Here is a 12,655-nt window from a genome sequence, read left to right on the forward strand (position 1 = left end):
TGCTTACCAAAGATGGGAGTAGCTACAAAGAATATTGCAACTTGCAATTTAACAATTTACTTTACGCAGCATCATTTGTGCGCCGCCAGAAAGTAGGAAGCGTGCGCCGTTGACTAAAGAGACACTGCATAGAGGTGAAAGCTGCAAACGCTGCAGTCAAAGTAAGTCAGGAGCGACTAAAAGTCATCTGTCAGAAATGACAAGCACATCCGTGCCTAGCAGCTACATACGTTTTGTGACAGCGGTGACCAACTCAGCTACGCGCATGCGCAGCTCCCCGTACTCCCAGAGACATTGTTCGCTTTGGAGTAGGTACAGTATCGACGAAGGCCGTCTTCTAGGTGGCAACATTGATGAGTGTAGGCCTGCTTGGCAGCGCACAAATTATTAACCATTTTGTCTGAGTTATGGCACACGTTTGTGGTTGGAAGTGCACAAGTCGTAGGCGAGCGTTGCAGTGCTACTGCGTTTGTTCGCTTGCAATCTGGTCCTCGGTGGTGCGTTCGTTCGTTGGCAACAATTACAACTTTGTTACTTTGTTGCGAGTATTATTTGCCTGCGGTTTTGCCAACTTCATTCATCAACGCACTTGTGTGATGACACACATGCGTGGTGTGGTGATGACACCGTGTGTGGAGAGAGAATTTTGCTGGTTTTTGTATCTTCGCTTTTTAAATTTATATTAATTAAATGTGGAAATCAAGTCAACCGCAAAGCAAACCCACACACAAGACGTTGTATTTTTTTTTTTTGCCTTTCGGTGTTGTAATTTAAAGTTGTGTAGCAAAATAAGTAAGTGGTTTTCTTTGTAACTTGAAACTTAAATCATTGGGAGAGGTGACTTGTTTTTGTGGCTTTGATCACAAAAAAAGTTTATCAAAATAGAGCATTTACACGGAATTACTCTTTGACCACCCACCAATCACATGGCTGGGTAACAGCCAGGGCTGGAAAATCTACGCAAAAGCTTGCAAAAGCTTGAAAAAGCTTATTTGCATATATCGGGTAGCTCTGCTTATTGGCGGATTTATTTGACATATGTATTTGTGGACATTTTCCAATATATATATATACAGTTGTCCACAAAATAATAGGAGTGGGATATTTTAACCTGTTTTGGCTATTTGTCTTTAGTTTATTTAATGTTTCGTATTTTTTTGTAAAAGCCTAGCTGGTAATACAACAAACACCATATAAATTTACATTTTCAAGTTTGTACAAAAATTATAAAAATTCTGCAAATTTTCACCAAAATTTCAAACTATTTAACCAGAATCTTTAGAAAATATGTTGGTATGCAGTTTTGTAGCCCATTCAATTCTAGTCTGAAGAAGTGCAAGTTTCAAGCTGCTAAAAAATTTCGTTGATTTTTGAGAATTTTTTCGGTTGAAGGTGTTTCACGTTTTTTCCATACAAAGTATGTTCGACAATTTTCTTTTATATGGGGACAGTGCCAGCAAAAAAAATTGCCAAAAATCAACGGAATTTTTTAGCAGCTTGAAACTTGCACTTCTTCAGACTAGAATTGAATGGGCTATAAAACTGCATACCAGAGTTTTCTCTGAAGATTCTAATTAAAAAGTTTGATATTTTGGTGAAAATTTACAGAATTTTAATAATTTTTGTACAAAGGTTGAAATCTGAGTTTATTCGTTGTTTGTTGTATACCCAGCTTGACTTTTGTATAAAAATAATAGACATTAAATAAACAAAAGACAAATAGCAAAAACTGACCAAAACAACGCACTCCTATTATTTTGTGGACCACTGTATGTATGTCACATATATTTACATAATAGATACATATGTATATGAAAGAAAGTATAGAAATTGTGAAAAATGTGAAAAAGTACTCCCAAATGTTAATACAGACATAAAACCTTGAAATCAGCTGCTCCGGTAACAACACCTACAAGGTGTGAATTCGCCTTGGTTGAATGCAAGCCATTCCAATTCAATCCAGTTGAATGAAATCATCAGTATGTATAAGACTATGTTCAAACAGGCACCTCATTGGCAATTAAGAACCTTTTCACCAATTTAGGCCTTAATTGTTACACAATTTATCATACGAAAATTCAAATTATTAATTGCCAATTAATAATTAATTGGCAATCAATTTGTGTCAGATTCTCTATGCAACCCTGCTAGGTATGTTTAATTTTGACTTGGAGGTATGTTTATTGAACAAAGAGCAATCAGCTGTTTGTTTCTGGTCCTCTTTTACAGCTGATATTCCATCAGGGATGGAAAATTGAATTATAAAATTGTACCTTATTTACGGAAACTTTGCCTAAAGGTAGATAGATGTACCTAAAAAGTAAATATGTATTTATATATAAAGAAAAATAGGAGTTAACAATTCCCATCGATGCCATGTCAACATCTGTACTCACATTAAACAAATTTTTGGCTATGAAAAGAATCTCTTGGAGCAGCGCGAGACAAAACTATGTTGTAGAAAAGGTGAATCACTTTCCTCCTAGTTGTTCGATCTGACGTTTTAAAAGGAAATATTTTGCATCTATCTGGCGAAATCAACTACAGTTGCGTTACTTTGACCACCCTTCTGTATCATTTGTATGCCTCTTCACAAAAGCTATTAGACCAGTTGTCCGCACCAGAAAATGCATTGAAATGTCAGTAAAAATAAGAACTGATTTCCTGAGAAGCTATTTGACTACGTTCCAAATATATCTAAAATTGTGTGTTTGTACCGAATGTACTTTCAAACTAAATAAAGGTACGATTGTAACAACTTTTCCATCACTGTAGGTAATGCAACAGCTGATATCGTATCGCTAATTGGGCAGCTGACGTGTGTGTGAACACCAAACTCAATACCGCAATTTAAAGCTTAATTGCCTCAGCTAATTGGCCTGTTTGAACATAGTCTAAGGTATAAAGATGCTGTTACACGCATTTCCTCAGATGTCACATATCTTAAGTACTAACTAATAGCTTTCAAAGCTACTCTCACCTGGTCGTTTTAGTGTCCGATCAAGTCTACAAATTTTTAACCCTTACAATTTTTAATAACTGGGCAAATTCAGGTTTATGATTGAATACAAGGCGGAAATACTGAACCGTAATAGCAAGTTATTGTACTTGGTCCCTGATACTTCTCTATCCAGATATGTATGCGCAATATATGTTTTTCTTTTCCGCCATAGTCTTAATCCCCAGGCCATTTCCATAACTTATTTCGTTTGGTTAACCAGTAAATAAGCAGTGGCACACCATTTAATAAATTTTACTTTAAATTACATTAGCGACTTCTTCCGAAAGGAGTCGCTTAAGTAAAGCTACTTCGTGGCTATGAACTCTATTCCAACGCGTGGACATCGCTTAAAATATTAAGTAAGAAGCATGGCCAAATTATAATTGCGCTGTGCATTCAAAGGAAGAGGAGCTTATAGCTACAAGGCAGCTGACACTATTTTATGATTTCCAAGAAGCAACCAATCAGCTACCTGCATTAAGCTTAAGCTCGTTCGAAAGAGTAGTCGTAGCCAAAAATGGACAGCGTTTATCTTTTTTTTTTTTTTTTTTTTTACTTCCTTTTTTCGAATGCACTACAGCTGCTTGAGTGGATGGTCTGAAGCGGCGGCGGCGGTAATCAGTGTCAGTGGTGGACGGTCGGCGGAGAACTTCGACTTTTTATGTAAATCATCTTGTAGTCACACTCGCCGCTGTCAACTTCATGCCTTTTGCTGCCTTTCTTTACCAGCCATTTGTTTTTTGTAATTTTTTTTTTTTTTTGCTATTTCTGCTAAAATCTGTGTGAACAAAATTAATACGAAACATTATTAAATGCTACTCAGGTGTGAAATGGAAATTTATGAGACACAAATAATATTTTAGCTGTCAAAGAATTGCGCAAAAACAGCAATGGTCAACGCCAAAATACAACTTTGCCCAAAAAGGAATGGCTGATGGAGTGTGGTGAAGAAGCATTGCAAAGTACAGCAATTTATACATACAGACCGCGGCGGCGATTCGTGATGAATTAAGAGGAGTGCAGCGCAGAGTAGCGGTGTGAGTGAGTTCACCATCACTGGTGTGTGGGTATAGCCGCAGGAGTTGTATAAGGAAAGGAAACTTAAATTATAGTTACCTGGAATAAACGATTAATAACCGATGCATGCAAATTTGTTTATACGCTTGTATGTATGTAGGTATAGATGGATGTACATATGAAGTGCGAAATTGTTGTTGGACGACTTCCACTCCTCCTTTGATTTTGGTAGTTATAGCGGAAGTGGCGGCAGTGATTTAGTATTAGAAGAAAATGATTAGACGGTTATAGAAATTTCAAATGTAAGCTATGTTCAATAAAAAATTTCGCAGCGTGTAGATTCGGAAAGAGAATCGAATGAGCCGAATTTAAAAAATTATATACATGTTTGAGATACGCAGAAAGCAGGGGGATACGTAAATTGGGTCCATGCAGGGATGCCCACGCTAATTTCCGTACGTATAATAAGGGCAGTATTTTTAAATAATATATAAAACTAATACTTCTGGGTATATTTCATAAAGCATATCTATCTACACATTCGGGCATAGATGGATAATTCCTTAGAATCGCATATTTCTTGATGAAATTTTTGTAATTGTCTCCAAGTCGCACTGAAATCGAGAGGTTTTATTTTTGAATAGTTGTTTTGCTAGTAAAATTGTCTCCAAAGTAGAGATGGGCACGGGCTTAAATATATAATACCAATCCCGCCCATCCCAAAGTTCCATTTTTATCGCGGATCCCATGGGTCCCGAAATCTATCACTAACAAAAATACACATGTGTTTTAAATTAATTTTAAATAAAAAAAGAAATGAAAGATCTGGCATCTTCCGATTGTTTTGCTTTGCTTTGCTTTGCGTATTCGTCTCAATAAAACATAAAAAAGTGCCTATTTCATACATCGTTTTTAAGGAAGATTTTTGGATTTCGCGGAGGCTGCGGTTTTATCAGCAGTGTCGGGAACGGATTTTGGTCCCGTCCCGCCCGCAAATTTTTTACAGACCTTCCCGATACCGTCCATCCCGGCCAACTTGAAATCACTGCCGTGGGTCCCGCAGGTCCCGATATCCCGCGCCCATCTCTACTCCAAAGTATCTATGCCAAGCCTATTTCTGATTGCAGTTTTTTTTTAATTAGTTTTACTTTTATTAGAGTGCTCAAAACTTTGCCAGTCATTGACTTGGCACCGAAAACGAAGTGAGAAATGATAATGTCAAACATAAAGTCAAGTGAAAAGAGTCGCTATGCATGGCTGCAATTTCTTTAATATCCACACGGTTGCATGGCAGATTGTTATTACAAGTTTTAATTTTATTCTCAATAGGAATGTTCTGAAAAAATCTTTTGTATATTAAATTCCCCAAAAATTTAAAGCCATTCCCAGTTTGCCCCGAAAAATTCAAAGTCCACCAAAATCGGGGAATTCTCCCTCGGCTGCCATCACTGGTTCGATGGTGGGATGCTAGAATGAGCAAGCAACATCGTAGTCGGCAACACCAGGGGATTCACAAGACGCGTTAACCGTCGTAAAATCTTAAGCTTAACATTTTTTTGTGTAAAATAACGGTTGAAATGGTTTTAGGGGGTGCTAATTATATATTTTTTTTATCAGATTAAAAACATTTCCTCTGAAACCATTTTAATCACTATTTTACATAAAAATGTTAAGTTTAAGAATTTACGACAGTTAACACGTCTTCTGAATCCCCTAAATGTGTTTGAAGTAGTAAATGAGTTTGTCTACCCAGGATCCAGTTTTAACAACACCAACAATGTCAGCCTGTAGATCGCACGAAGTATATCTCTTTCGAACTCTAGCGTGGACGCCGGGCGCCGAAGTAAAGGAAATGGTGAAGTGCGATTTTTAAAGACATGGGCAGAGCTAAGAGCATACTAATAAGACGATTGTGCTGTCTTGAACTTGTCGTAGGCATGGATGATGATGCTCCGGCGAAATGGTTATTTGACGCGGCATCCATAGGTGAACAACAAAGGCATCGTGTTCCGTGCAGCTATTACATTGCGGACTTGAGTTGATGTTGAGCCTGACTGCATGGATTTCATAAGAGGAAACTTACCAGCTAAGACTCCCATCATCCCCATATGTTGATATGTCTTGTTTAGCTTTAGTAGCTTCTTGGACCGCCTTCGATCTACTCGTAGGCCAGTAGGACCTAGCCATCTTGGGTTAGAAGGTTTTCGCTAAGCGCTCGATGAGATGACTTGGTGACCGTCTTTCTAACTGGAGACTAAATATGGCTAACGTTTAGATCATTCAGCAGACGACAACTCTTAAAGAGTGCATAGCCTTGCCAGTTCATCGGTTCTTTAGTTTCCTGCAATATCGCTATGACCTGGAACTTACGTAGGTATATGAGAAGGGTGAGATTGATAGGCATGTCAGACACTCACCATAATTTCCAAGCGTATGTATCTACCATGAACAATCCAAGCGCCTTAATTTCTACCTGGCTGTAGGAGTATGTTCATACCAAATGTAAAAAAGTGTATAAGAATTGCTGAAAGTTTCCATTCCTCGTCTATTTGAATCGACTACCGCTCACTGTCATACAAACGTATCTATAATCTTCCTGAAGCACTTGCAAAACAATGCCAAAGCTTTTAGCGCAAAAAGTGATCCACTCTATTCAAATTAAAAACATTTTCATCAACATATAATGGATCATTTACGAGTGCCTACTTATTTATGAACAATTTCGCGTTTGTTCATTTCGTACGGCATTTATCAAAGCTATCTGCATAAAAAGTTGCATTTACACTGACTTGTACTATAAAAAGTTCAAGCTTTATACAACTAAACAACTCACTTTGACTTGACGTTTTTAAGTGCTGGAGTGACTGCCAATCTTTCGTCAATCAAAATTTTCGATAAACGCTTTCGAGACTTGCAAGCAAGTTAACAACCATATATGTAGTATACATATGTATGTATGAATGTAAGTGTTTTCTTAAATATATGAATATACTTATGAACATTAGGGTGATACAAAAATGCATGTGAAATAGTAAAATCGAAATTTTTATGCTCTCACCCCCTAGGATTGTTCTCTAATAAAAAAATATACCAATATTTTTTATTTCGAAATCAAAAAATATTTAGACGTCGCCTAAAGCGTTCAAGGTTTTTCATGTATTCTATATGGGGAAAAAACCACTGTTCGTAGAAATGGTATAGAATTCTTGAAAATCAATATTTTTCGATCGGAAAACTCTGTTTCTCTTCAGGAGATTCCCAATAATAACACGCAATTATTTATTTAACCATATTTTCATAGTAACTATATTTCATAGGTCCACAAAAACCCCCAGAAAATGCAATGGGGGTATAAATAAAAAATCTTTAATTTAAAAAAAAAGGTTAAATAAATAATTAGGTATTGCTATTGGAAGTCTACTGAAGAGAACCGGAGTTTTCCGAACGAAAAATATTGAGTTTAAAGAATTCTATACCATTTCTACGAAAAGTTTTTATTTCCTCCCCCCTCCCCCCCCAAAAAAAAAAATTTAAAAACCTGGAAAACTTTGATCGCCTTGAGCGACCTCTAAATATTTTTTGATTTCAAATTAAAAAAATAGGGGTATACTTTTCTCGATATAGAATACTCCTATGGGGTGAGAGCACTAAAATTCCGACTTTACTTATTTTGGACCACCCTAATGTACATACATAGGCCAGCAAAGGCATGTTTCTTTCGTACGAGTATGTCAAGCAAAGTGATATGTTCGCATATCAAATTTCCCCTGGCGTCTTGTCGTAAATTAAATGAACCGTAATTACTGAACTAATTATTAATTGACATGAGATTGGCGCCAGCCAACAACCAACAAAAGCGTCAAGTGTTTTTTATATACATACATATATGTAAATATAGTTAAGAGCAAGGCGCCACACACATACAAAATAGCACATAAATGTAAAAAAAATTTAAAAAAATAACGAAGCAAAAAACCCGAAAGAAAGAAAATTAAGCCTTTAAAAAATGACTGCAAACGCTCACAAGTTTATTTATAAGCCCAAACAAGCTTTTGCTGTTCTAAAACACTCCACTGTGCTCATCACACGATCGTCGATTTTTTTCTGATTTTTATAAACACTTTTCTTTGGAGTGTTAGTCGCGTCGCCTGCATTGATGAGAAAGCACTTGAAACAATTTGATTTGTTGTTTATTAATTTGCAACAGCATTTCAGTAAAATTACAAGCATGTGCGCCTACATTAGGGTGGTCAAAAAAAAAAGAAGTAAAATCGGAATTTTATTGCTCTCACACCCTAGAATGGTTCTATACCAAAAAAAAATATACCCCTGTTTATTTATTGTGAAATCGTTCAAAGGTTTGCACGTATTTTATGTGGGGGAAAAAATTTTCGTAGAAATGGTAGAGAATTCTTGAAAACCACTATTTTTCGATCGGAAAACTCTGTCTCTCTTCCCAGCGACAACCTATTGTTTATTCTACCATTTTTTAATACTAACGACTCTTTATGGGTCCCCGATTGCATTTATTGGGGTTTTCGGGAAACCTAAAAAAAATAATTACTATTAAAAAATGATTAAATAAATAATTGAGTATTATTGTTGGAAGTCTCCTGAAGAGAAACCGAGTTTTCCGATCGAAAAATATAGATTTTCAAGAATCGTATGCCATTTCTACGAAAATAAAAATTTCCCCCATATAAAATACATGGAAAACTTTGAGCATGGGTATATTTTTTCGATATAGAGCTACCCTAGGGGGTGGGAGCATTAAAATTCTGACTTAACTTTTTTAAATTTTTTTTGGACCACCCTAATTTATCGATAAATTATTTTGTAATAATGATCAAATGATTGCCTTGTTCTAAGTTATGATGAATTCAGCTGATTCGTATATATGCAAGCTTGAATATATATAAAACTGAGTTCCCGGTAGAAAACAAGTTTTATGCTCCATGGTTTAGTCTCAGGAAAATTAAAGATTCTCATGCAAAATGTCTTCGATAATACCGTAATAAGTAAAGGTACATCTTCTAAACTAAGGCAAACAAAGGCCACATATCTGATAAAACAAATCATCGTTACCTTAGTTTCTAAAAGCAATTTGCTCTAAAAAGAGGACAAAAATTACCAAATGCAATGCCAGGAGTTCGACACTTTCTTCCGCCTGGCGGAGCTCAAACCAGAGCGAAGTCAACTTATTTAGATCTCGAAGGAGGCATATCCCAAAGCAAAAAAATAAAAGGTTTCAATGATCCAAAATGAACCAGCTTAGAATGGCAAAAGCCATGCACCTAGAATTACATAAAATCGTCGATGATACATACGGTGGCCAGGTGAGGTCTCCATAATGGCTCTTCTGTATCTGAGAAGGAATTTTCTCAGCACCCTGTTTGGCCTTTTCAGGCCTTCTTCCAATGCAAATTTGGTGGTTTTGGATGTTCCAGTATTGCAACACCGCTTATGACGAGTGTCATTCAAAAACTCGCTAATGGACCTCACATTTCCTGCTATGCTTGTTTCCATTTTTTACTTACGTCCAATTGGACGCTCCAAAGAACCGCAGCTTGTCAATTCATCAGCCAGTTCGTTGCCGGTGCCCCAAAAGGGTTCAAGCCCATTCCAGTACCATTTTTAGTTTTGAAGCCATCGATATAGAGACCTTTTACAGAGTTCCCCTGAAAGCAGTCTGGATCGCTTTATTATTCGCTAGCAAGAAAACTTATGAAGTATGCACACATTTTCTTGCAAAGGACAGTCCAGGTATCAGTTTCTTTACCGAAACTCCGATATCTTTCTACAACCCATAATAGCGCAGTCGATCCATCTTCTTCGTTGCCACCTCTTCCATGGTTACAGCCAGGGTTTTATATGAACCCAACGAAGAGTTAAAAGCCCTTCTAGACGTTGTACTCATATTCATACTATTCTCACACTCCTTTGCAGTATCTTTAACAAAGATCCTGCAACTTTCATTACGGGTCTACGCTACCATTCTACAGCAGAATACGTGCTGATCGATCTAGCTAAACATATTTATATCCTAAGAAATATGGCCGGTACCAGCCACTAATTTTTTCTAAAGCTCCCTCGACACGGTTTGAAAACTTTAATCGCTCGATTTACCTTCAGGCCGTTGTGATTTTTTCACGTCAACTTTCTGCCTAGATTTGTACCTATGTAGATATTGCGCTTCCGCGGATAGACCTATATTTTCGCCTCTAAGCACCGGAAGGTTGAGAGCTTTCACCAGGGGCAACAAAGTGAATTGCCCTCAGAACAACCTCTCCCAACCCAACCAAGGAAGGTCGTCCATTATGGGTAGTACACATGAAGTCAACATAATCTCTTTATAAATACATTTCATTTAGCAGCTTAAGTTTCAAGATATTCGATTCCAATTCCCTACAGGGTTTCAATTCATCTCAAATTACAGGCAATTGTTTTGTAAGTGTTGAACAGTGTCTGGATATGTATGGCGACCTTTTAATTTATTCACTTAAAGGCAAATTCATTTTGATTATTAATATTTTTTTACTTCAATGAACATTCTAATGTTATGTGAGCCAATGACGAATAATAAGAATACGCGGAAGCTAATTGCCTATGAATTTGTTGTCCTTGGAGAGCGCTAGATGAGAGTTTGCTTCCTAGTTCGTCTTGAATTTTCTAATCCTTAATTTTGTTTCTATAATTAAATGCGAATCTGAGGACCGTTAGCCTCCATCACGTCAGGTGCGTGGTCATTCAGAAGGTCAAGTAGGGAGAAATTCATTGAATAAACCTGAAAATTAATTAATTTTTTTGTCCTATTTGACCCTCAAATGACCTCAGAGCTGACATTATGGAATCGAATTTGTGTCGTTTGTGTCTTGGCGTCGTTTTTAATAAGCCATACCATCTTGACACCATCCGCTTTTAGAGTCATTCAACCAACTAGATTCCTGAATATTTTTCTTCGTCAAGTGCCTTGTGAAGAAGCATCCTCACCGCTTGGTAAGTTTAGAAACAATAACACTTGTATTCGAGAATGTTGGAGTCTCCACGTGCTTTTTGAGTATAAAGCATAAAGTTTGTCAAAAAGACATAATGGCGTAAGCCTGGTGATTGTGAGCACTTTCGACCTAAAAATAATAATAGATTGCCGCTTACACAATTAGGGGATTCACAAGACGTCGTAAGCGTTGTAAAGTCTTAAAAGTCGTCAAATTTTTCAATTATGGAAATCGTTTAAAAGTCCTCTATGAACTCCGCTTACATGTCGACTTAATATTCCACATATTTACCATAAGCAATCTGAGTGGATAAAAAAAAAAAATACAAAAATATGTATTTATATATTTTCATTGTTTTCCATGGAAACTAATGCCTAGGCAAGCATGAAGATACAAATAGCCCACCAAAATTTTTAGTATTAATAAATATGCTAAGCGTTTTTAAATATTCATATTAGCGGCGATTGTAGACACATTTTTTATTACGAAATAATGACGATTTGACGCCAGCATAATTATATACTTGGGCATTATATATGTACATATGTACTACATATTCATGTGTTAACATACCTACATACTCATATCTTTAATCTTAACGTTTTTTTTTAATTCGCTTTTGCTTAATTTTTGTTGTTTAATCCGCTTAATGTACTTTTCTAAATATTTTTTAAAAAAATTTTTGTCAATGTATTATCAGCTTTAGTCTTATTAAAGTAGTCAAAATGATTTAAAATTGTTAATTTATTTATTTTATTTTTCATAATTTTTCTTTTCAGGTAAATTGGTAATGGCTGCAGACACTGTTGCTGATGTCCCAAAAGTTGACGAAAAACTAATGAATGGTAAGTGGAAAAATTTCGAATACATATGTATGTATAAATATGAGTGAACATTAGACTATACCATAAAAAAGTTTGCCGCACATCCCTGAGTCTAAAGTATTTTTGCAAGGCCATTTCGATTTTATTTATTTTTTTTAATATATATGTAATACAGGTACTTGGAGTCAATGAACCTAGGGTCGAAAAATTCTCCTCGAGACAAGAACGTCCATATATATCTTATTTTAAGATCCGACTGTAAAAGCCGAAGATATGACGATAAATGTAAAAAGACAACACCTAGGTATACAGCTGTGTTCAAAAAAAGTACCGCCGCACAGTGGTCGGAGTAACCATGTTTTACGCGAAAAAGGCATATTTTAGAACTGTGATAAATTAACCGGAATATAGCTATTCTTATTCATTCAGCGAACTCAAAACTGATTAGTTCTTTCAATAATATCTGCAGAGCAAGCCGTTGAATCCGAATTCTATCGTGGCACGTTTTAACAGTTATGAGTTGGTAACTGTCTTAACAATTTTTTTTATGGATTATTTCATAATCATATGAAATATTACATAATAAATCTTGATTGCCAAATTATCAACACCTTAATAACACAGCTTATATTTCAAGAAATATTTTCTTCAAAAAGGTATAACTAAGGGCCAAAGTGTATTAAAATAATAAAAATGTATAAGGGGCAATCTTTTGAGACGGGAACATTTTGCGTACTGGCATATTGTTGCCGTCACAAAGCAGCTGCTCTGCCAAGTGCGGTTTCTATACCTTCGTTTTAATAATATTTATGTGTGTA

General features: G+C 36.1%; 1 protein-coding gene across 1 annotated transcript in view; it reads right to left on the reverse strand.

Moving 5' to 3' along the window:
* The window catches only part of LOC118740683 (bone morphogenetic protein receptor type-1B-like), a 740,115-nt gene that overhangs the window by 268,168 nt on the left and 459,292 nt on the right, over positions 1-12,655 (reverse strand). The window lies entirely within an intron of this gene.

This window comes from Rhagoletis pomonella, unplaced genomic scaffold (genome assembly GCF_013731165.1).
Source record: "Rhagoletis pomonella isolate Grant_MI unplaced genomic scaffold, Rhpom_1.0 Rhpom_scaffold_00006, whole genome shotgun sequence".
Taxonomy (NCBI): Eukaryota; Metazoa; Arthropoda; class Insecta; order Diptera; family Tephritidae; genus Rhagoletis; species Rhagoletis pomonella.